Raw genomic sequence first — 23240 nt, forward strand, 5'->3', positions numbered from 1 at the left:
CGGCTTTCCCGCTCACCGCCTCATATGCGACGTGCCCACCAGGTGGAACTCCACCTTGCACATGCTGGACAGACTGTGCGAGCAGCAGCAGGCCATAGTGGAGTTTCAGCGGCAGCACGCACGGGTCAGTCGCACTACGGAACAGCACCACTTCACCACCAATGACTGGGCCTCCATGCGAGACCTGTGTGCCCTGTTGCGCTGTTTCGAGTACTCCACCAACATGGCCAGTGGCGATGACGCCGTTATCAGCGTTACAATACCACTTCTATGTCTCCTTGAGAAAACACTTAGTACGATGATGGAAGAGGAGGTGGCCCAGGAGGAGGAGGAGGAAGAGGGGTCATTTTTAGCACTTTCAGGCCAGTCTCTTCGAAGTGACTCAGAGGGAGGTTTTTTGCAACAGCAGAGGCCAGGTACAAATGTGGCCAGCCAGGGCCCACTACTGGAGGACGAGGATGAGGAGGAGGTGGAGGAGGATGAGGCTGAAGCATGGTCACAGCGGGGTGGCATCACTGGTGCGTGGCTGGGGGGAAACGCAGGACGATGACGATACGCCTCCCACAGAGGACAGCTTGTCCTTACCTCTGGGCAGCCTGGCACACATGAGCGACTACATGCTGCAGTGCCTGCGCAACGACAGCAGAGTTGCCCACATTTTAACGTGTGCGGACTACTGGGTTGCCACCCTGCTGGATCCACGGTACAAAGACAATGTGCCCACCTTACTTCCTGATAGGAAGATGCACGAGTACAAGCGCACGTTGGTAGACGCGCTACTGAGAGCATTCCCAAATGTCACAGGGGAACAAGTGGAAGCCCAAGGCCAAGGCAGAGGAGGAGCAAGAGATCGCCAAGGCAGCTGTGTCACTGCCAGCTCCTCTGAGGGCAGGGTTAGCATGGCAGAGATGTGGAAAAGTTTTGTCAACACGCCACAGCTAACTGCACCACCACCTGATACGCAACGTGTTAGCAGGAGGCAATATTTCACTAACATGGTGGAACAGTACGTGTGCACACCCCTCCACGTAGTGACTGATGGTTCGGCCCCATTCAACTTCTGGGTCTCTAAATTGTCCACGTGGCCAGAGCTAGCCTTTTATGCCTTGGAGGTGTTGGCCTGCCCGGCGGCCAGCGTTTTGCCTGAACGTGTATTCAGCACGGCAGGGGGCGTCATTACAGACAAACGCAGCCGCCTGTCTACAGCCAATGTGGACAAGCTGACGTTCATAAAAATGAACCAGGCATGGATCCCACAGGACCTGTCCATCCCTTGTGCAGATTAGACATTAACTACCTCCCCTTAACCATATATTATTGTACTCCAGGGCACTTCCTCATTCAATCCTATTTTTATTTTCATTTTACCATTATATTGCGAGGCAACCCAAAGTTGAATGAACCTCTCCTCTGTCTGGGTGCCGGGGCCTAAATATATGACAATGGACTGTTACAGTGGTGGCTGACGTGAAGCCTGATTCTCTGCTATGACATGCAGACTGATTCTCTGCTGACATGAAGCCAGATTCTCTGTTACGGGACCTCTCTCCTCTGCCTGGGTCTAAATATATGACAATGGACTGTTACAGTGGTGGCTGACGTGAAGCCTGATTCTCTGCTATGACATGCAAACTGATTCTCTGCTGACATGAAGCCAGATTCTCTGTTATGGGACCTCTCTCCTCTGCCTGGGTGCCTGGGCCTAAATATATGACAATGGACTGTTACAGTGGTGGCTGACGTGAAGCCTGATTCTCTGCTATGACATGCAGACTGATTCTCTGCTGACATGAAGCCAGATTCTCTGTTATGGGACCTCTCTCCTCTGCCTGGGTGCCTGGGCCTAAATATATGACAATGGACTGTTACAGTGGTGGCTGATGTGAAGCCTGATTCTCTGCTATGACATGCAGACTGATTCTCTGCTGACATGAAGCCAGATTCTCTGTTACGGGACCTCTCTTCTCTGCCTGGGTGCGTGGGCCTAAATATATGACACTAGACTGTTACAGTGGTGGCTGACGTGAAGCCTGATTCTCTGCTATGACATGCAGACTGATTCTCTGCTGACATGAAGCCAGATCCTCTGTTACGGGACCTCTCTCCTCTGCCTGGGTGCTGGGCCTAAATATATGCCAATGGACTGTTCCAATGTTGGGTGATGTGAAGCCTGATTCTCTGCTATGACATGCAGACTGATTCTCTGCTGACATGAAGCCAGATTGTCTGTTACGGGACCTCTCTCCTCTGCCTGGGTGCCTGGGCCTAAATATCTGACAATGGACTGTTGCAGTGGTGGCTGACGTGAAGCCTGATTCTCTGCTATGACATGCAGACTGATTCTCTGCTGACATGAAGCCAGATTCTCTGTTAAGGGACCTCTCTCCTCTGCCTGGGTGCCTGGGACTAAATATCTGACAATAGACTGTTACAGTGGTGGGTGACGTGAAGCCAGATTCTCTGCTATGGGACCTCTCTCCAATTGATATTGGTTAATTTTTATTTATTTTATTTTTATTTTAATTCATTTCCCTATCCACATTTGTTTGCAGGGGATTTACTTACATGTTGCTGCCTTTTGCAGCCCTCTAGCTCTTTCCTGGGATGTTTTACAGCCTTTTTAGTGCCGAAAAGTTCGGGTCCCCATTGACTTTAATGGGGTTCGGGTTTGGGACGAAGTTCGGGTTGGGTTCGGATCCCGAACCCGAACATTTCCGGGAAGTTCGGCCGAACTTCTCGAACCCGAACATCCAGGTGTTCGCTCAACTCTATTATTGAACAAAAGAGAAATCTAACTCCAATAAATATTTGGTGTGACCATCCTTTGCCTTCAAAATAGCATCAATTCTTTTATGTACACTTTCACACAGTTTTTGAAGGAACTCGCCAGTGAGTTTGTTTCTAACATCTTGGAGAACTAACTATAGATCTTGGATGTAGGCTTGCTCAAATCCTTCTATATCTTCAAGTAATCTCAGACAGACTTGATGATATAGAGATCAGGGTTCTGTGGGGGCCACATCATCAGTGCCAGGATTCCTTGTTCTTCTACATGCCAAATATACTGTAGTTCTTTGTGACATTGGCTGTAATTGCTGAGAAACATAGACAGATATTTATCCATTATGCAGTAGCGTCAGTGAGGCATAATTTGGCTCCAAATTTATTTTGCAGCAGGACAACAACCTCAGACTTAAAACCAATTCTTACTTTGCAGCATTTTTTACATATCTGTCTAAAACTTTTGTAGCGGCCCACAAATAAATAAATGCAGGGTCTGAATCAGGGAAGGGAACACAGGGAGACAAATAACAAAAGACTAGTGACAGAATGGCACAGAAATCAAGCAACCAAGGTCTATACAAGGAAAGTCCCAACCGAATCTAAACAGAACCAGAGAACTAATTACAAATAGTCATGCAGGTGACTAAGTCAGGGTACAAAATCCGAGATCAGGTATCCAGAAATCTGTAATGAAGTCAAAAGGGCTAGTGAGGCAATCTAGTTAACAATAAACAATCACAGGCAACCTGTGGGCAGCAGGTTACCTGTGTTAATAGGCTATGTACCCAAGTCAAGTGACATGGCCAGCACCACGTGCCCCATGACGGCAGGGCACGTGGTGCTGGCCTGGGAATGTGACACTATTATTTTATTTATAGTAGGCTTTGAGACCGTGTTACAGATTTTGCTTGGGTCCCAGCAGCTTTAGGTTACATCTCTATCACTTTGCTGTTCTGTAGTGCAGCCACACGTAGTTGTTAGGGGCACATTTATCTTATTTTAGTAACTTTAGGCTATAGGCTGTGTTTACATCTGTGTTGAAGCTGCTTTTGGAGATTAAGTCATATCTGAAGGGAAGAATTAGCCCCATAATTCCTGTCAACATGACACCATGATGGAATTTGATGGACCCTATTATGAATCAGTGGTGTCCACATATCATGCATTCCATTCTGGGAGACATATTTACTCGTGTGTTTTTTTTTATTTTTTACATTTTAGGGCAAATTCTCTTCAAACCTGATTTTCCTGTTTGCACATTTCACAATTTTTCCCCTCATCTTCATGAAACAGCCACAGAGACCCCCAGTAACATAATTATATTTAGTCCTGCAGACACATATGTACAATGTTTATGTCCCGACTTTTCTCATTTTTTTACTGTAATGTATATATGAAGTGAAAATGAAATGATTTAAACAAAAGGAATTCTTTCCCATCATTAGAATTTCCTGTGGAATAGGCTGGATATTCCGTATGGTTAGTTTGTAAAACTCAGGAGACAAAACACATGTCAGGAAGTGGTTGGAAAACATATTTCATAGAGCGTGTTCCCAGGACCTGGACATTTTTAGCTCTGTATGGCACTAGGTCTCATTTTTTCGTACTTAATAAAAATGTATATTAGGAAATTCTTTACTGAAAACGTGAATACAGGGTTCTGCAGTCACTGCTGGTCCCTTCTTTATAATCTAAACTCTTACAGAGTTTCCATGAGAAAAAAAGAGGCAAAACAACCAAATGGTTGGTGGAGAAATCCTATAGAAATAAAGACAACCATTTGTGGATAAGCATCTTTTTTATGGTTTTATGTTTTTATGGTTTGATCATGTTATGAGAAGATTTAGGAACAAGATGAATGGATAGATATGATCAGAAATAATTAAAATACCCTTTAGGACACAAACATAAGGCTTCATATACTTTAACCCGTAGAGGATCAGTGCAGTACATGTACGGCGCTGTGATCGGGCGGGTAGGAGATGCGCCCTCCCGATCTGCGGCAGAGGTCCAGCAGTCACTGATAGCCGGACCCCTGTTAATGCCGGCGCATTAACCCTTGATTTGCCACTGTGCCCGCTGACCGCGGCACATGCGATGTCCTTACGGGTATCGAAGCTGTCAGTGGGTCCCCATGCTGCTGTGACGGGGACCCGATGGTACGGAAGGCAGCGCAATGCCTCCCTTAGGCATCGGGGCTGCCTTCCAGGGGAGAGCCTATGAGATCCAGCCCCCTAGCTCTCACATGAAAGGAAGCTGTATGTGTAATACACACTGTATTACACACTGTATTACACTTACAGTCAATGCATTCCAATATAGAAGTATTGGAATGCATTGTAAAGAGGATCAGACCCCCAAAAGTTGAAGTCCCAGAGTAGGACAAGAAATAAAGTGAAAAAAAGCTAAAAATAAAAAGCAAGTGTTCTCAAAAAAAAAATTCAAGTTTCAAGTAAAAAAAAATAATATAATCCTTTTGCCAAAATAAAGGTAAAAAAATGTTAAAAATAGGGGAAAAAATAAAAGTACACATATTAGGTATCGCCGCGTCTGTAATAACCTGCGCTATAAAAATATCACATGATCTATCCCCTAAAAAAAATTTAAACTGTAAAAAAAGCCATTTTATATCACCTTACATCACAAAAAGTGTAATAGCAAGCGATCAAAAAGTCATACGCACCCCAAAATAGTGCCATTCAAACCGTCATCTCATCCTACAAAAATCCTACCCTACCAAAGATAATCACCCAAAAACTGAAAAAACTATGGCTCTCAGACTATGGAGACACTAAAACATGAATTTTTTTGTTTCAAAAATGAAATCATTGTGTAAAACTTACATTTAAAAAAGTTGACATATTAGGTATCACCGTTTACGTAATAACCTGCTCTATAAAAATATCACACGACCTAACCCCTCAGGTGAATACCGTAAAAAATAAAAATGGTGTAAAAAAAGCAATTTTTTGTTAACATACATCACAAAAAGTGTAATACCAAGCGATCAAAAAGTCATATGCACCCTCTAATAGTACCAATCAATCCGTCATCTCATCTTGAAAAAAATTAGCCTCTACACAAGACAGTCGGCCAAAAAATAAATAAAACTAAAGCTTTTTATAGTCATATTTGGTATTGTCGCGTCCGTAACAACCTGCTCTATAAAAATACCACATGATCTAACCTTTTTAGATGAATATTGTAAATAACAAAAAATTAAAACGGGGCCAATACAGCTATTTCTTGTTACCTTGCCTCACAAAAAGTGTAATATAGGGCAACAAAAATCATATGTACCTTAATATAGTACCAACAAAACTGCCACCTTATCCTCTAGTTTCCAAAATAAGGTCACTTTTTTGGAGTTTCTACTCTAGGGGTGCATCAGGGGGTCTTCAAATGGGACATGGTGTCAAAAAAACTGTCCAGCAAAATCTGCCTTCCAAAAACTGAATGGCATTCTTTTCCTTCTGCGCAATGCCGTGTGCTCGTACAGAAGTTTATGACCACATATGGGGTGTTTCTGTAAACTACAGAATCAGGGCCATAAATATTAAGTTTAAGGCTTTTAACCCTTGCTTTGTAACTGGAAAAAATTTATTAAAATGGAAAATCTGCCAAAAAAGTGAAATTATGAAATTTCATCTCTATTTTCCATCAATTCTTGTGGAACACCTAAAGGGTTAACAAAGTTTGTAAAATCTGATTTGTATACATTGAGCGGTGTCGTTTCTAAAATTGGGTCACTTTTTGGGAGTTTATACTCTAGGGTTGTATCAGGGGTTTTTCAAATGTGACATGGCAGCTTAAAAATGATCCCAGTGAAATCTGCTTTCCAAAAACCATATGGCGTTCCTTTCCTTCTGTGCAATACCATGTGCCCGTACAGCAGTTTACGACTAGAGTTGAGCGCACACCTGGATGTTCGGGTTCGTCGGGTTCTGCCGAACTTCACAAAAAAGTTTGAGTTCGGGACCCGAACTTGACCCCGAACCCCATAAAGTCACGGGGCCCGAACTTTTGACACTAAAATGGCTCTAAATAAGTAATGGAAAGGGCTGGAGGACTGCAAATGGCAGCAAAATGTGGTTAAGAGAATGGCAAGTGCTCTGCAAACAAATGTGGATAGGTAAATTACTTAAAATAATATAAAATACGTAAAAATAATAAATAATAATTTTGATCTAGGAGAAGGAGGTCCATATGGAGTAGGAGGTTGAGGAGGCGGTGGATGTGGCAGTGTAGGTGGAGGAGGAGGTAGCCATCATTGGTTTTTGGTTTCAAATTATTTTTTTTGTTTGAATTAGGGTACACCCTAAAACATAGGGAAATATAACCTGTGATAACCCCCTCCAGCCGTGTTAAACAAACGTTCAGACAATACACCGGCTGCAGGGCAGGCCAGCACCTCCAAGGTGTAAAGGGCAAGCTCAGGCCATGTGCCCAATTTGGAGACCCAGAAGTTGAAGGGTGCAGACCCATTGTCACCACCAGACATCTGAGAAGCTCTGACAGATGCCTTTCAGAACCTCCTCCTTGAGCTTCCTTTTGTTTTGCTTTCATTTTCTCATCTCGTTAGCCTCTCTCAGCTGTCATGTAGTTGCACTGATTGCATCCCTTTAAATCCCTTCCCAGACTGCTTCACTTTGCAGTTTATATTCCTTCCTGGAGTGTGTGCATGCTGATCCTACTTCTGAGTCTTCTACAGATAAGTTTTGTTCATTCATTTGTGATTTTCTGTTTGCTGGATCCCAGGTGACCCTGACTCCCTCCGTATCAAGTGTAGGGAGCCGATGGCCGTGTCCCCTCACTATTATAGGGTGTTCAGGTGTTATACAGTCGAGGTACGAGGATATGTGATCATCTACCATTGGGATTTTCGCATAGGCTGAGCAGTCAGGGAGAGAGCCAGGTCTGATGCAGGGCTCTCCCTTTTGTTCCTTAGTTTTGGATCCAGTGAGTCGGATATTCATTTTGTGTCTTCTAGTTTCCTGTACACCTTCCGTGACACCCATCAGTTAGTACGTGTAGACGTGTGCACACATACTGCTTAACCATGTGGCACGTCCCTGTGACATCCACGATCCAATTGGATATCTTCTTTCGATGTTCTTTTATGCACCTACCATGGTGATCACGGGTAACGGGGAATCAGGGTTCCATGCCGGAGAGGGTGCGTGAGAAAGGAATACCACATTCAAGAGAGGTCAATGGCTGAAATGTGATTGAGCTGAAATGTGGGACAAATTATTGAAGCAGAAGCTTCCAAGTAAAGGAGGGGGCGCACGGCAATTACCCACTCCCGACTCGGGGAAGTAGTGATGATAAATAACAATACAGGACTCTTAAGATGCCCTGTTATTGGAATGATTAGTAAAAAATTACAGGGAATGTCACTGGGGTATTTTGGATTCTGAAACTTTAGACAGGAGAGGCCCTGCTGCTGCTTTGCTGGCTCTAGATAACTTCTGCCTGATCGCACGTCCCCGTGACGTCCACGATCCAATTGGATATCTTCTCCATCAACTTTCTATGTTCTTTTCTGCACCTACCATGGTGATCACGGGTAATGGGGAATCAGGGTTCCACGCCGGAGAGGTAGCGTGAGAAAGCGATATCACATCCAAGGGAGGTCAATGGCTGAAATGTTATTGAGCGGAAATGTGGGACAAGTTATTAAAGTGGAAGGAACGAATAAAAGGAGGAGGCGCGCGTCAATTAAAGACGAATTTTAAAAATTTAAGTCTCTGTCACCTATGCAGAGCAGGGGTTTTTCATTGGCAAAAATGGGTTAATGTCACCCACCAATGGAACAGACGATTTTTAAAAAATTCGGTACCTGTCAACTATGCAGAGCAGGGGTTTATTCACGGCAAAACTGTGTTCATGTCACTCACCAATTGAACAAACGATTTTACAAAAATTAGGTCCCTGTCACCTATGCAGAGCAGGGGTTTGTATACAGCAAAATTGGTAAAATGTCACTTGACAATGTAACAGACGATTTTTTTTAAATTTAGTTCCCTGTCACCTATGCAGAGAAGGGGTTTAGGGTACTTTCACATTTGCGGCAGGACAGATTCGGGAGGCTGGTCTCCCTGTCGGATCCGTCCTTCCGCTGTTTCGCCGTATCGACGGACCGCCTCTCCATCCCCATTGACTATAATGGGGACGGGGGCGGCGCTCCAGCGCAGTACGGCAGTTCGCGGTCAGAGACCGCAGGACTAAAAAGTCGGACATGCAGGACTTTTAGTCCGGCGGCCTTTCGCCGTGCACTGCCGTACTGCGCCGGAGCTCTGCCCCCGTCCCCATTATAGTCAATGGGGACGGAGCGGCGGTCTGGCGATGCGGCGAAACAGCGGAAGGACGGATCCGACAGGGAGACCAGCCTGCTGGATCCGTCCTGCCGCAAGTGTGAAAGTAGCCTTATTCACAGCAAAAATTGTAAAATGTTACCCAAGAATGTAACAGACGCTTTTGCACCCTGCTCCCACTTTTGTTGTGCTGGTGCCTCTGTGTGACCTTCGCCCCTTCCTCCAAACTACACAGGTCACTCGCATGACCTTGATTCCATGTGCGGTCGAGGACCTCATCGTCCTCCACATCATCTTCCACCCAGTCTTCACCCCTGCCCTCCTTGTCGGTTTGCACACTGTAGAAAGCCACAGCCTTTAGCACCTGTGTTTCGTCATTATCCGAGACGTGTTTTACGGTGGTCCTCCCATGTACTTATCCTGAAACATAAGTGGTTGGGCATCAGTGCACTCAATCTCATCCACTTCTGGGGCAGGGCTATGTGGATGTCCCTGGGAAACCCTGCTAGCAGAGTCATCAAAAATCAGAAGAGACTGCTCCATGACTTGAGGCTCAGACTGCTTGGCTGATTTGCAAGGGGGTGAGGTGAAAGACTGATGGCCATGGGCTGCATGTGCCAACTCTGATGTTTCAGCAGGAGACTGGGTGGGAGACAATGTGAAGGAACTGGAGGCACTGTCAGCCACCCAATCTACTATCGCCTGTACTTGTTCTGGCCTACCAAATAACGCTGAAGGTTCTGTTGCCTACTAGCATCTGAGGAAGGTGTTTCACTTGTGGCACAGATCGACCATGTCCTCTCCCTGCTGCAACAGGAGCTCCACCAGCAGCACCACGACCAGGGCCACGTCCCTTATTTGACGCTCTCCTCATTCTTTGCATTCACCTACCAAACAGATGGTTTATGTCAGGCGACAATGTAAACCGCCAATAGTCAACAATTAAGTTCACTGAGAGTAAGGCAGTGCCGGTGTCATAAATTAAAGAGGAAAAATTTCTTGGTCACACAACAGTGTGACAAGCGAATTTTATACAATTACTTCACGGTAACAAAAATTTTTAATTTGTCAACCAACAATGTAACTGCAGTATTGACTGGTTGTATTTGACTAAGAACAGAAAGGACCGACACTCACTGTAAGTTGTCTGCAAAATTTCTTGTTTATTGCCACGTAATCCTGTGACGCGTTTCGACACTTGCAGGTGTCTTTATCAAACAGGCTGTTTGATAAAGACACCTGTGAATGTCGAAACGCGTCACATGATTATGTTGCAATAAAAAAGAAATTTTGTAGACAACTTACAGTGAGTGCTGGTCCTTTCTGTTCTTGTTTCGTGGGATGCCAATCCTAGGACGCGAGCACCACAAATTATCTACCTGCAGTGCCGACCTATTGGACTTACTGGTTGTATTTGACTGTGACAAATGCAGAGAAGGCACCAAATGTAGTGTGTTGCACAAAATGGGTGTTTTTTTAAAACCCGAATATAACAGCGGTATCTAACGCTTGTATTGGACTGTCAGAAATGCAGCAAAGGCACCAAAAGTAGTGTCTTGCACAAACTGGGTGTTTTTTTTAAACCAGAATATAACAGCAGTATCTAACGCTTGTATTGGACTGTCAGAAATGCAGCAAAGGCCCCAGATGTAGTGTTTTGCACAAAATGGGTGTTTTTTTTTAAACCAGAATATAACAGCAGTATTTAACACTTGTATTGGACTGTCAAAAATGCAGCAAAGGCCGCAAATGTATTATCTTGCTACAAAATGGGTGTTTTTTTAATACCAGAATATAACAGCAGTATCTAACGCTTGTATTGGACTGTCACAAATGCAGGGAAGGCCCCAAATGTAGTGTCTTGCACAAAATGGGTGTTTTAAAAAAAAAACGGAATATAACAGCAGTATCTAACGCTTGTATTTGACTGTGACAAATGCAGCAAAGGCCCCAGATGTAGGGTCTTGCACAAAATGGGTGTTCTTTTTAATCCCAGAATATAACTGCAGTATTTAAAGGTTGTATTTGACTGTTACAAATGCAACAAAGGCCGCAAATGTATTATCTTTCCGAAAATTGGTGTTTTTTTTTATACCAGAATATAACAGCAGTATCTAACGGTTGTATTTGACTGTGACAAATGCAGCATAGGCCCCAGATGTAGGGTCTTGCACAAAATGTTTTTTTATAAACCCAGAATATAACTGCAGTATTTACAGCTTGTATTTGACTGTCACAAATTCAGCAAAGGACCCAAAATGTATTATCTTTCAAAAAATGGGTGTTTTTTTTAAACCCTGAATATAACTGCAGTATTTAAAGCTTGTATTTGACTGTGTCAAATGCAGAAAAGGCCCCAAAAGTAGGGTCTTGCAAAAAAATTGTGTTTTTTTTAAACCTAGAATATAACTGCAGTATTTACAGCTTGTATTTGACTGTCACAAATGCACATATGCTGTGGTGGTGCTCTGAACTTGCACTAAATGGCCGCCGATGCCCACCTAACTAACAGACATATAAAAGTTATTTTTCTGTGTCACAGGTTAAAAAAAATGGTGCACTGCACCCACAAAACAAAATCACTGTAGATCGCAGAGTTAACAAGCACTTCTGATAGCAGATTCTTTCCTATTCTCTCCCCCACAGCAGCAGCATCCTATGCCTACACTAGTAAGAGCAGAGTGACATACAGCGCTACGTGACTCCAGCTTAGATAGAGGCTGGGTCACATGCTGCACTGGCCAATCACAGCCATGCCAGTAGTAGGCATGGCTGTGATGGCTTCTAAGGGCACAAGAGTTAGACGCTTGTTGATTGGCTGCTCTGCAGCCTTTCAAAAAGCGCCATTAAATCGCTGAACATCGAACTTTTCAGTAAAGGTTTACAGTTCGGGTTCGCTCAACCCTATTTACGACCACTTATGGGGTGTTACTGTAAACTACAGAATCAGGGCCATAAATATTAAGTTTTGTTTAGCTGTTAACCCTTGCTTTGTAACTGTAAAAAATGGATTAAAATGGAAAATCTGCCCAAAAAGTTAAATTCTTAAATTTCATCTCTATTTTCCATCAATTCTTGTGAAACATCTAAAGGGTTAACAAAATTAGTAAAAATCTGTTTTGTATACCTTGTAGGGTGTAGTTTCCAAAATGGAGTCACTTTTTGGGAGTTTACACTCTAGGGGTGCAGCTGGGGGTCTTCAAATGTGACATGGCAGCCTAAAATTATCCCAGTGAAATCTGCTTTCCCAAAACCATATGGCGTTCCTTTCCTTCTGTGCAATACCGTGTGCCCGTACAGCAGTTTACGACCACATATGGGGTGTTTCTGTAAACTACAGAATTACGGACATAAATATTGAATTTTGTTTGGCTGTTAACCCTTGCTTTGTAACCGGAAAAATGGATTCAAATGGAAAATCTGCCCAAAAAGTTAAATTTAGAAATTTGATTTATATTTTCCATTAATTGTGGAACACCTAAAGGGTTAACAAAATACCTTGAGGGGTGTAGTGTCTAAAATGGGGTCATTTTTGGGTGGTTTCTATTATGTATGGCCACAAAGTGACTTCAGACCTGAACTGGTCCTTAAAAAGTGGGTTTTCAAGATGTGCTTCTAAACTTCTAAGCTTTCGAACATCCCCAAAAAATAAAATGGCATTCACAAAATGATTCAAACATGAAGTAGACATATGGGAAATGTAAAGTAATAACTATTTTTGGAGATATTGCTATTATAAAAGTAGAAAAATGGAAATTTAGAAATTTGCAAATTTTTCTAAATATTTGGTAAATTTAGATTTTTTTTATAAATACAATTTTTATTTATTTATTTTTACTCAATTTTACCACTGTCATGAAGTACAATATGTGACGAGAAAACCATCTCAGAATGGCCTGGATAAGTAAAAGCGTTTTAAAGTTATCACCACATAAAGTGACACATGTCAGATTTGCAAAAAATGGCCTGGTAAATGGTTGTCATAAAGTGGTTGTCCTGTTAAAGTTCTCTGGGAATGATTTATATTGGCTGCCCCCCAGGGGCGGATTAAGTGCATGAGAGGCCCGGGGCTGTCTACCCAATTCGGGCCCCCCCCCCCCCCCCCTCCATTTTAGTTTAAGTTTTAGGGTTTTTTTCTGTATGAAGAGGCTGCGGTGCTTCGTAAGCGCCAACGTCTCTTCCTAGGCAATATGACATCGTTCACATGGTCTCGGTGCAGCTCTATCTCATCTGAGTGATTGCGGCTGAGCTGTAATACCGAGCGCAGGGCTATCAAATGGACAGCGCTGTGCTTGGTAACGAGCAAAGAGGCTGCGACGCTCACTGGGACATCGCGGTCTCCTCAAACAGCTGATTGGCGGGGGTGCCAGGAGTCAGACCCCCACCATCTCATAACTCTCTGTGTACAGATGTCATAGATGTTATCTGCAGTCCTATGTAACACCCCACATAACACAGTGAACTATTGTGTTATGTGGGGTGTTACATAGGACTGCATGGAACATCTACTACATTATCTCTACACAGAAAGTAATCACTGTTATCTAGGCTGTTACATAGGACTGCAGGTGACAAATACAAATTTTTGTTGCCAAATTTAAAATACATACGATTATGATAAAAAAAGACTTGGAGGAGAAGATGAGACGCAGGTCACAGTGGTGAGCCCGCTCTACATATAGGGGCATACAGCATCACATACCTGTTACATCCAGTGACTTCTCCTGTCATGTAGATCCTCTCTTTCATCTTCTCCTCCGTTTGACCAAGACCGCCATGACAAATTCTTTCAGCCGCATCTCATCTCTACAGAGTTTGTTACACAGACATGTTAGAGTTCTCATAATTGGGGTCATTTATCAAACTGGTGTAAATTACAACTGGCTTAGGTGCCCACAGCAACCAATCAGATTCCACCTTTAATTTTCCAAAGGAGCTGTGAAAAATGAAAGCTGGAATCTGATTGGCTGCTATGGGTAACTAACCCAGTTATACTTTACACCAGTTTGATAAATTACCCCAAAGGTCCCTATAGTGTCTACAGCAATTATAATGTCCCCTAGAGACCCCCAGTAATAATAACACCCTATATTGTGTTCCAGGTAATAATACCTGTATAATGTCCCCAAAAATAATGTCCCCTAATAGAAAGGCCCCCACACTACCACCATATAGTAATTCCCCCACACTGATCCATATAGTAATTTCCCCCACACTGCCCCCACACAGTAATTTCCCCCACACTGCTCCATATAGTAATTTCCCCCACACTGCCCCCATATAGTAATTTCCCCCTGCCCATCTAATTCACCCACACTGCCCCCACATAGTAATTCCCCCACACTGCCTCCACTATAGTAATTTCCCCCACACTGCCCCATATAGTAATTTCCCCCACACTGCCCCCATATAGTAATTTCCCCCACACTGCCCCATATAGTAATTTCCCCCACCTGCTCCATATAGTAATTTCCCCCACACTGCCCCATATAGTAATTTCCCCCACACTGCCCCCATACTAGTAATTTCCCCCACACTGCTCCCATACTAGTAATTTCCCCCACACTGCCCATATAGTAATTTCCCCCCACACTGCCCCCATATAGTAATTTCCCCACACTGCCCCATATAGTAATTTCCCCCACACTGCCCCATATAGTAATTTCCCCTCACTGCTCCATATAGTAATTTCCCCCACACTGCCCCATATAGTAATTTCCCCCACACTGCCCCATATAGTAATTCCCCCACACTGCCCCATATAGTAATTTCCCCCCACACTGCCCCATATAGTAATTTCCCCCACACTGCGCCCATATAGTAATTTCCCCCACACTGCCCCATATAGTAATTTTCCCCCACACTGCCCCATATAGTAATTTCCCACACACTGCCCCATAGTAATTTCCCCCACACTGCCCCATATAGTAATTTCCCCCCCACACTGCCCCATATAGTAATTTCCCCCACACTGCCCCATATAGTAATTTCCCCACACTGCCCCATATAGTAATTTCCCCCACACTGCCCCATATAGTAATTTCCCCCACACTGCCCCATATAGTAATTTCCCCCACACTGCCCCATATAGTAATTTCCCCCACACTGCCCCATATAGTAATTTCCCCCACACTGCCCCATATAGTAATTTCCCCCACACTGCCCCATATAGTAATTCCCCCACACTGCCCCATATAGTAATTTCCCCCACACTGCCCCATATAGTAATTTCCCCCACACTGCCCCATATAGTAATTTCCCCCACACTGCCCCATATAGTAATTTCCCCCACACTGCCCCATATAGTAATTTCCCCCACACTGCCCCATATAGTAATTTCCCCCACACTGCCCCATATAGTAATTTCCCCCACACTGCCCCATATAGTAATTTCCCCCACACTGCCCATATAGTAATTTCCCCCACACTGCCCCATATAGTAATTTCCCCCACACTGCCCCATATAGTAATTTCCCCCACACTGCCCATATAGTAATTTCCCCCACACTGCCCCATATAGTAATTTCCCCCACACTGCCCCATATAGTAATTTCCCCCACACTGCCCCATATAGTAATTTCCCCCACACTGCCCATATAGTAATTTCCCCCACACTGCCCCATATAGTAATTTCCCCCACACTGCCCCATATAGTAATTTTCCCCCACACTGCCCCATATAGTAATTTCCCCCACCACTGCCCCATATAGTAATTTCCCCCACACTGCCCCCATATAGTAATTTCCCCCACACTGCCCCATATAGTAATTTCCCCCACACTGCCCCATATAGTAATTTCCCCCACACTGCCCCATATAGTAATTTCCCTCACACTGCCCCATATAGTAATTTCCCCCACACTGCCCCATATAGTAATTTCCCCCACACTGCCCCATATAGTAATTTCCCCCACACTGCCCCATATAGTAATTCCCCCCACACTGCCCCATATAGTAATTTCCCCCACACTGCCCCCAATTAGTAATTCCCCCACACTGCCCCCATATAGTACTTTCCCCCACACTGCCCCATATAGTAATTTCCCCCCACACTGCCCCATATATAATCTTCCCCCACACTGCCCCATATAGTAATTCCCCCCCACTGACCCCATATAGTAATTTCCCCCACACTGCCCCATATAGTAATTTCCCCCACACTGCCCCCATATAGTAATTTCCCCCACACTGCCCATATAGTAATTTCCCCCACACTGCCCCATATAGTAATTTCCTCCACACTGCCATATAGTAATTTCCCCCACACTGCCCCATATAGTAATTTCCCCCACACTGCCCATATAGTAATTTCCCCCACACTGCCCCATATAGTAATTTCCCCCCCCACTGCCCCATACTAGTAATTTCCCCCACACTGCCCATATAGTAATTTCCCCCACACTGCCCCATATAGTAATTTCCCCCACACTGGCCCCATATAGGTCATTTACCCCACACTGCCCCATATAGTAATTCCCCCACACTGCCCCATATAGTAATTTCCCCCACACTGCCCCATATAGTAATTTCCCCCACACTGCCCCATATAGTAATTTCCCCCACAACTGCCCCATATAGTAATTTCCCCACACTGCCCCCATATAGTAATTTCCCCCACACTGCCCCATATAGTAATTTCCACCCACACTGCCCCCATATAGTAATTTCCCCCACACTGCCCCATATAGTAATTTCCCCCACACTGCCCCATATAGTAATTTCCCCCACACTGCCCCCTATAGTAATTTCCCCCCACACTGCCCCCATATAGTAATTTCCCCCACACTGCCCCATATAGTAATTTCCCCCACACTGCCCCATATAGTAATTTCCCCCACACTGCCCCATATAGTAATTTCCCCCACACTGCCCATATAGTAATTTCCCCACACTGCCCCATATAGTAATTTCCCCCACATGCCCCATATAGTAATTTCCCCCACACTGCCCCATATAGTAATTTCCCCCACACTGCCCCATATAGTAATTTCCCCCACACTGCCCCATATAGTAATTTCCCCCACACTGCCCCATATAGTAATTTCCCCCACACTGCCCCCATATAGTAATTTCCCCCACACTGCCCCATTAGTAATTTCCCCCACACTGCCCCAATAGTAATTTCCCCCACACTGCCCCATATAGTAATTTCCCCACACTGCCCCATATAGTAATTTCCCCCACACTGCCCCATATAGTAATTTCCCCCACACTGCCCCATATAGTAATTTCCCCCACACTGCCCATATAGTAATTTCCCCCACACTGCCCCATATAGTAATTTCCCCCACACTGCCCCATATAGTAATTTCCCCCACACTGCCCCATATAGTAATTTCCCCCACACTGCCCCATATAGTAATTTCCCCCACACTGCCCCATAAGTAATTTCCCCCACACTGCCCCAATAGTAATTTCCCCCACACTGCCCCATATAGTAATTTCCCCCACACTGCCCCATATAGTAATTTCCCCACACTGCCCCATATAGTAATTTCCCCCACACTGCCCCATAGTAATTTCCCACACTGCCCCATATAGTAATTTCCCCCACACTGCCCCATATAGTAATTTCCCCCACACTGCCCCATATAGTAATTTCCCACACTGCCCCATATAGTAATTTCCCACACTGCCCCATATAGTAATTTCCCCCACACTGCCCCATATAGTAATTTCCCCACACTGCCCCATATAGTAATTTCCCCCACACTGCCCCATATAGTAATTTCCCACACTGCCCCATATAGTAATTTCCCCCACACTGCCCCATATAGTAATTTCCCCCACACTGCCCCATATAGTAATTTCCCCACACTGCCCCATATAGTAATTTCCCCCACACTGCCCCATATAGTAATTTCCCACACTGCCCCATATAGTAATTTCCCCCACACTGCCCCATATAGTAATTTCCCCCACACTGCCCCATAGTATTTCCCCACACTGCCCCCAATAGTAATTTCCCCCACACTGCCCATATAGTAATTTCCCCCACACTGCCCCATGTAGTAATTTCACCACAAAGTAATTTGCTGCCCACACTGCCCCATATAGTAATCCCCACACACTGCCCCCATTAGATCATTTACCACACTGCCATCCATTAGTAATTTGCCCCCCACACTGACATCCATAAGTAATTTCCCCCACACTGACATCCATTAAGTAATTTCCCCCACACTGCAATCCATAAGTATTTGCTCCCACACTGCCATCCATAAGTGATTTGCCCCACACTGCCATCCATTAATTAATTTGCCCCCACACTGCCCCATCATTAAGTAATTTGCCCCCACACTGCCCCATCAAGTAATAACCCCCCACACTGCCCCCCATTAGATAATTTTCCCCCACACTGCCATCCATTAAGTAAATAGCCCCCCACACTGCCCCCACAGTATTAATTTCTCCACACTGCCCTCACAGTATTAATTCCCTCCATGGTAGTAATTTGCCCCTACAGTATTAATTGTCTCCCACACTACCCCCACAGTATTAATTTCCCCCATACTAGTAATTTGCCCCCACGTAGTAGTTTGCCCCCCCCCCCTGTTCCTTCAGTAATTTCCCCCAAAGTCGGCAGTTGGCACACAAAAAAGTAAAAAATAAAAGTTAATACTTACCTGTGTCCCAGCCGGCGCTCACTCGTAGATGGTGCAGGCGTGCGCACACACGTCAGTGTGCTGCGTCCGGGCACAGGCACGGCGCGATGACGTCATCACGCCCGCCTGCACCAGGATTTTACTACCGCATAGGCTTCAGGCCTGCTAGGCCTGAAGCCTATGGTGGTGATCGGCGGCGGGGCAGGGAACTATGCGCTCCCGTGCCCCGCCGTAGTTTGTGGGCGTTTGGGTCGTTGGGCCCCCCAGCGATGCCGGGCCCGGGGCTACCGACCCAAACGCCCCAATTATAATCCGCCACTGCTGCCCCCACTTGCAGAGCTGCACACTATACTTTGACACTTACATATACTACATATTGGTTAGTTTTCCTGTCAGGCTGCTCAGCCATGATGACATATTGTAGGCAGGATCACATCATTACAATCTATTGTATAGTAGTGTAGTGTGTAGCTAGGCCTTACCCCCCCCCCCCCCCCCAAGCAGCTCTGCAAGTGGAGGCAACCATTCCAGCTTACATTCTAAGTTGCTTGTGGCCATTTTAAATTATTCCTAGACGAGTTGTCTAGGAATACAAGTGAATTCACGGTTGTTTATTAGGAATTTCTGCATCATAAGATATCATTTTGAGTTTGCCAGGGCTGTTGCCTGGCACACATTGGGTGACAGCAGCAGATCTCCATCATCCCGCATGATCTTCTAGACTACTTTCTTTAACTAGAGTTCCTCCCTCAGAGCTCCAGCTAATAAGTTTGCTATGCTGTAATGAATGGTTCTACAGTCACCACAATCATGCATTACATAGTCTTCTATTTGTTTGAATAAGCATATTGTAATGCCAAAATTCCAAACTTCAAAAAAGCTAAATGTAGCCAACTAAGAGACGCCATTGGCTTGACTAACTGGAAGAAAGTCCTAAAAAATAAAAATACAGCCACAAAATTGGATATTTTTAAAAGCATCCTAAAACTCTAATTGTGAGAGGTACATATCTTATGGGAATAAAAGTGTAAGGAACAAGAATAAACAATTTGGATAAATAGAATTGTAAAGAAAGCAATAAATGACAAAAAGAAAGCACTTAAATCACTAAAACAGAAAGGTAGCGAGGAAGCATTGTAAAACTATAAGGAAAAAATAGAATACAGTTAGGTCCATATATATTTGGACAGAGACAACATTTTTTTATTTTTGTTCTCTACATTACCACAATGGATTTTGAACAAAAGAATTCCGATGCAGTTGAAGTTCAGACGTTCAGCTTTAATTCAGTGGGTTGAACAAAATGATTGCATAAAAATGTGAGGAACCAAAGCATTTTTTAAACTCAATCCCTTCATTTCATTTCAGGGTCTCAAAAGCAATTGGACAAATTAAATAATTGTAAATAAAATTTTAATTTCTAATACTTGGTTGAAAACCCTTTGTTGGCAATGAACTCATGGACATCACCAGATGCTGTGTTTCCTCCTTCAGCCTCTCAAGAATATTTCACTTCTTTGCTTTAATAAACTCCTGGGTTGATTTGGCTTTATGTTTTGGGTCATTGTCTATCTGTATTATGATTGAAACGCCGACCAATCAGTTTGGCTGGATTTGAGCACACGGTATTCCTGAATTAATCCGGCTGCTTATGTCCTGTGTCACATCATCAATAAACACTAGGGACCCATTGCCACTGGCAGCCATGCATGCCCAAGCCATCACACTGCCTCCGCTGTGTTTTACAGAAGATGTGGTATGCTTTGGATCATGAGCTGTATTATGCCTTTGCCATACTTTTTTCTTTCCATCATTCTGTTAGAGGTTGAGTTTGGTTTCATTTGTCCAAAGAATGTTCTTCCAGAAGTGATGTTTTTTTTAGCAAAGTCCAATCTATCCTTCTTATTCTTGAGGCTTATGAGTGGAGTGAGTTATGCAGTGAACCCTCTGTATTTACTTTCATGCAGTTTTCTCTTTATGGTAGATTTGGCTATTGATACGCGTATATCCTGGAGAGCGTTGATCACTTGGTTGGCTGTTGTGAAGGTGTTTCTCTTTACCATGGTAATTATTCTGCGATCATCCACCACTGTTTTCTTCCGTGGGCGTCCAGGTCTTTTTGCATTGTTGAGGTCACCAGTGCTTTCTTTTTTTCTCAGAATGTACCAAACTGTAGCTTTTACCACTCCCAATAGTGTAGCAATTTCTGTTTTTGCAGATGAAGGATAGCTTGTTTTACTTGCATGGAGAGCTCCTTTGACCACATGTTACTTCTCTGCAAAATCTTCAAAATGCAAGCACCACACCCCAAATCAACTCTAGGCTTATGTGCTTAATTGAGAATGAAATAATGAAGGAACTGCCCACACCTTCCAATGAAACAGCCTTTGAGTCAATTGTCCAATTACTTTTTGTCCCATCAAAAACAGGGTGCCACATGTAAACGAGCTGAAACTCCTAAACCATCCAATTTTAATGTGGATACCCTCAAATGAAAGCTAAAAGTATGGACTTTATGTCCATGTCCACTATAACTTGAATATGTTTTAGTAAACAGGTAATAAAAACAAAATTTGTGTCGGTGTCCAAACATATATGGACCTAACTGTATGTAAAAGATAATTAAAAGCAAACGAACTAGAAACAGAGAGATTCAGTGCCAAAGAGAGTGAAACTAACCATAAAATGCTCTTCAATTATAGCCAGACCCTTGGTTCTGATATTTAATAACTGTATACTGACAGGGAGTGTTCCACAGGATTGGTGCTTAGCAAATGTGGTGCCAATATTTAAAAAGGGTCTGGAAACTATCGGCTGGTAAGTTTAACATCTGTCGTGTGTAAACTGTTTGAAGGTTTTCTAAGAGATGCTATCTTGGAGTACCTCAGTGAAAATGAGCAAATAACGCCATATCAGCATGGCTTCATGAGGGATCGGTCATGTCAAACTAATTTAATCAGTTTCTATGAGGAGGTAAGTTCTAGACTTGACAGCGGCGAAACATTGGATATTGTATATCTTGGCTTCTCCAAAGCATTTGACACTGTACCACATAAAAGGTTAGTATATAAAATGAGAATGCTTAAACCGTGGGAAAACATCTGTATGTGGGTAAGTAACTGGCTCAGTGATAGAAAACAGAGGGTGGTTATTAATGGTACACACTCAGATTGGGTCACTGTCACTAGTGGGGTACCTCAGGGGTCAGTACTGGGCCCTATCCTCTTCAATATATTTATTAATGATCTTGTAGAAGGCTTGCACAGTAAAATATCAATTTTTGCAGATGACACTAAACTGTGTAAAGTAATTAACATGGAAGAGGACAGTATACTGTATATATACTACAGAGGGCAGTATACTGGATATATATACAACTGAGTGCAGTATACTGGATATATATATATACATACTACAGAGGACAGTATACTATATATATTTACTACAGAGGACAGTAAACTGCTACAGATGGATCTGGATAAATTGGAGGCTTGGGCAGAGTGGCAGATGAGGTTTAACACTGATAAATGTAAGGTTATGCACATGGGAAGAAATAATGCAAGTCACCAGTACATACTAAATGGTAATACACTGGGTAACACTGACATGGAAAGTCAACAGCAAACTAAGCTGTAGAAACCAGTGTCAGGCAGCTGCTGCCAAAGCCAATAAGATAATGGGTTGCATCAAAAGGAGCATAGATACAAGTGATGGCCACTTTACAAATCACTAGTCAGACCACACATGGAGTACTGTGTACAGTTCTGGGCTCCTGTGAACAAGGCAGACATAGCAGAGCTGGAGCGGGTTCAGAGGAGGGCAACTAAAGTAATAACTGGAATGGGGGGACTACAGTACCCTGAAAGATTATCAACATTAGGGTTATTCAGTTTAGAAAAAAGACGACTGAGGGGAGATCTAATTACTATGTATAAATATATCAGGGGTCAGTACAGAGATCTATCCCATCATCTATTTATCCCCAGGACTGTGATTGTGACGAGGGGACATCCTCTGCGCCTGGAGGAAAGAAGGTTTGTACACAAACATAGAAGAGGATTCTTTACGGTAAGAGCAGTGAGACTATGGAACTCTCTGCCTTAGGAGGTGGTGATGGTGAGTACAATAAAGGAATTCAAGAGGGGCCTGGGTGTATTTCTGGAGTGTAATAATATTACAGGCTATAGCTACTAGAGAGGGGTTGTTGATCCAGGGAGTTATTCTGATTGCCTCACTTTTTCCCCAAAAGTGAGGAAAATTGGCTTCTACCTCAGTTTTTTTTGCCTTCCTCTGGATCAACTTCCAGGATAACAGGCTGAACTGGATGAACAAATGTATTTTTTTTTCCACCGCACAATTGCAGACAAGAATAGGACATGTTCTATTTTTTTCGGGAACGGAATTTTGGACCCGGAAGTGCGGATCCGCAATTCAGGATCCAAGCAGCACATAGTGTGGCCCCATAGAAATGAATGGGTCCACAATTCCGTTCCGCAAAATGCAGGACAGAATTGCGGACGTGTGAATGAAGCCTA

Source organism: Bufo gargarizans, chromosome 2 (genome assembly GCF_014858855.1).
Source record: "Bufo gargarizans isolate SCDJY-AF-19 chromosome 2, ASM1485885v1, whole genome shotgun sequence".
In the NCBI taxonomy this organism is placed as follows: Eukaryota; Metazoa; Chordata; class Amphibia; order Anura; family Bufonidae; genus Bufo; species Bufo gargarizans.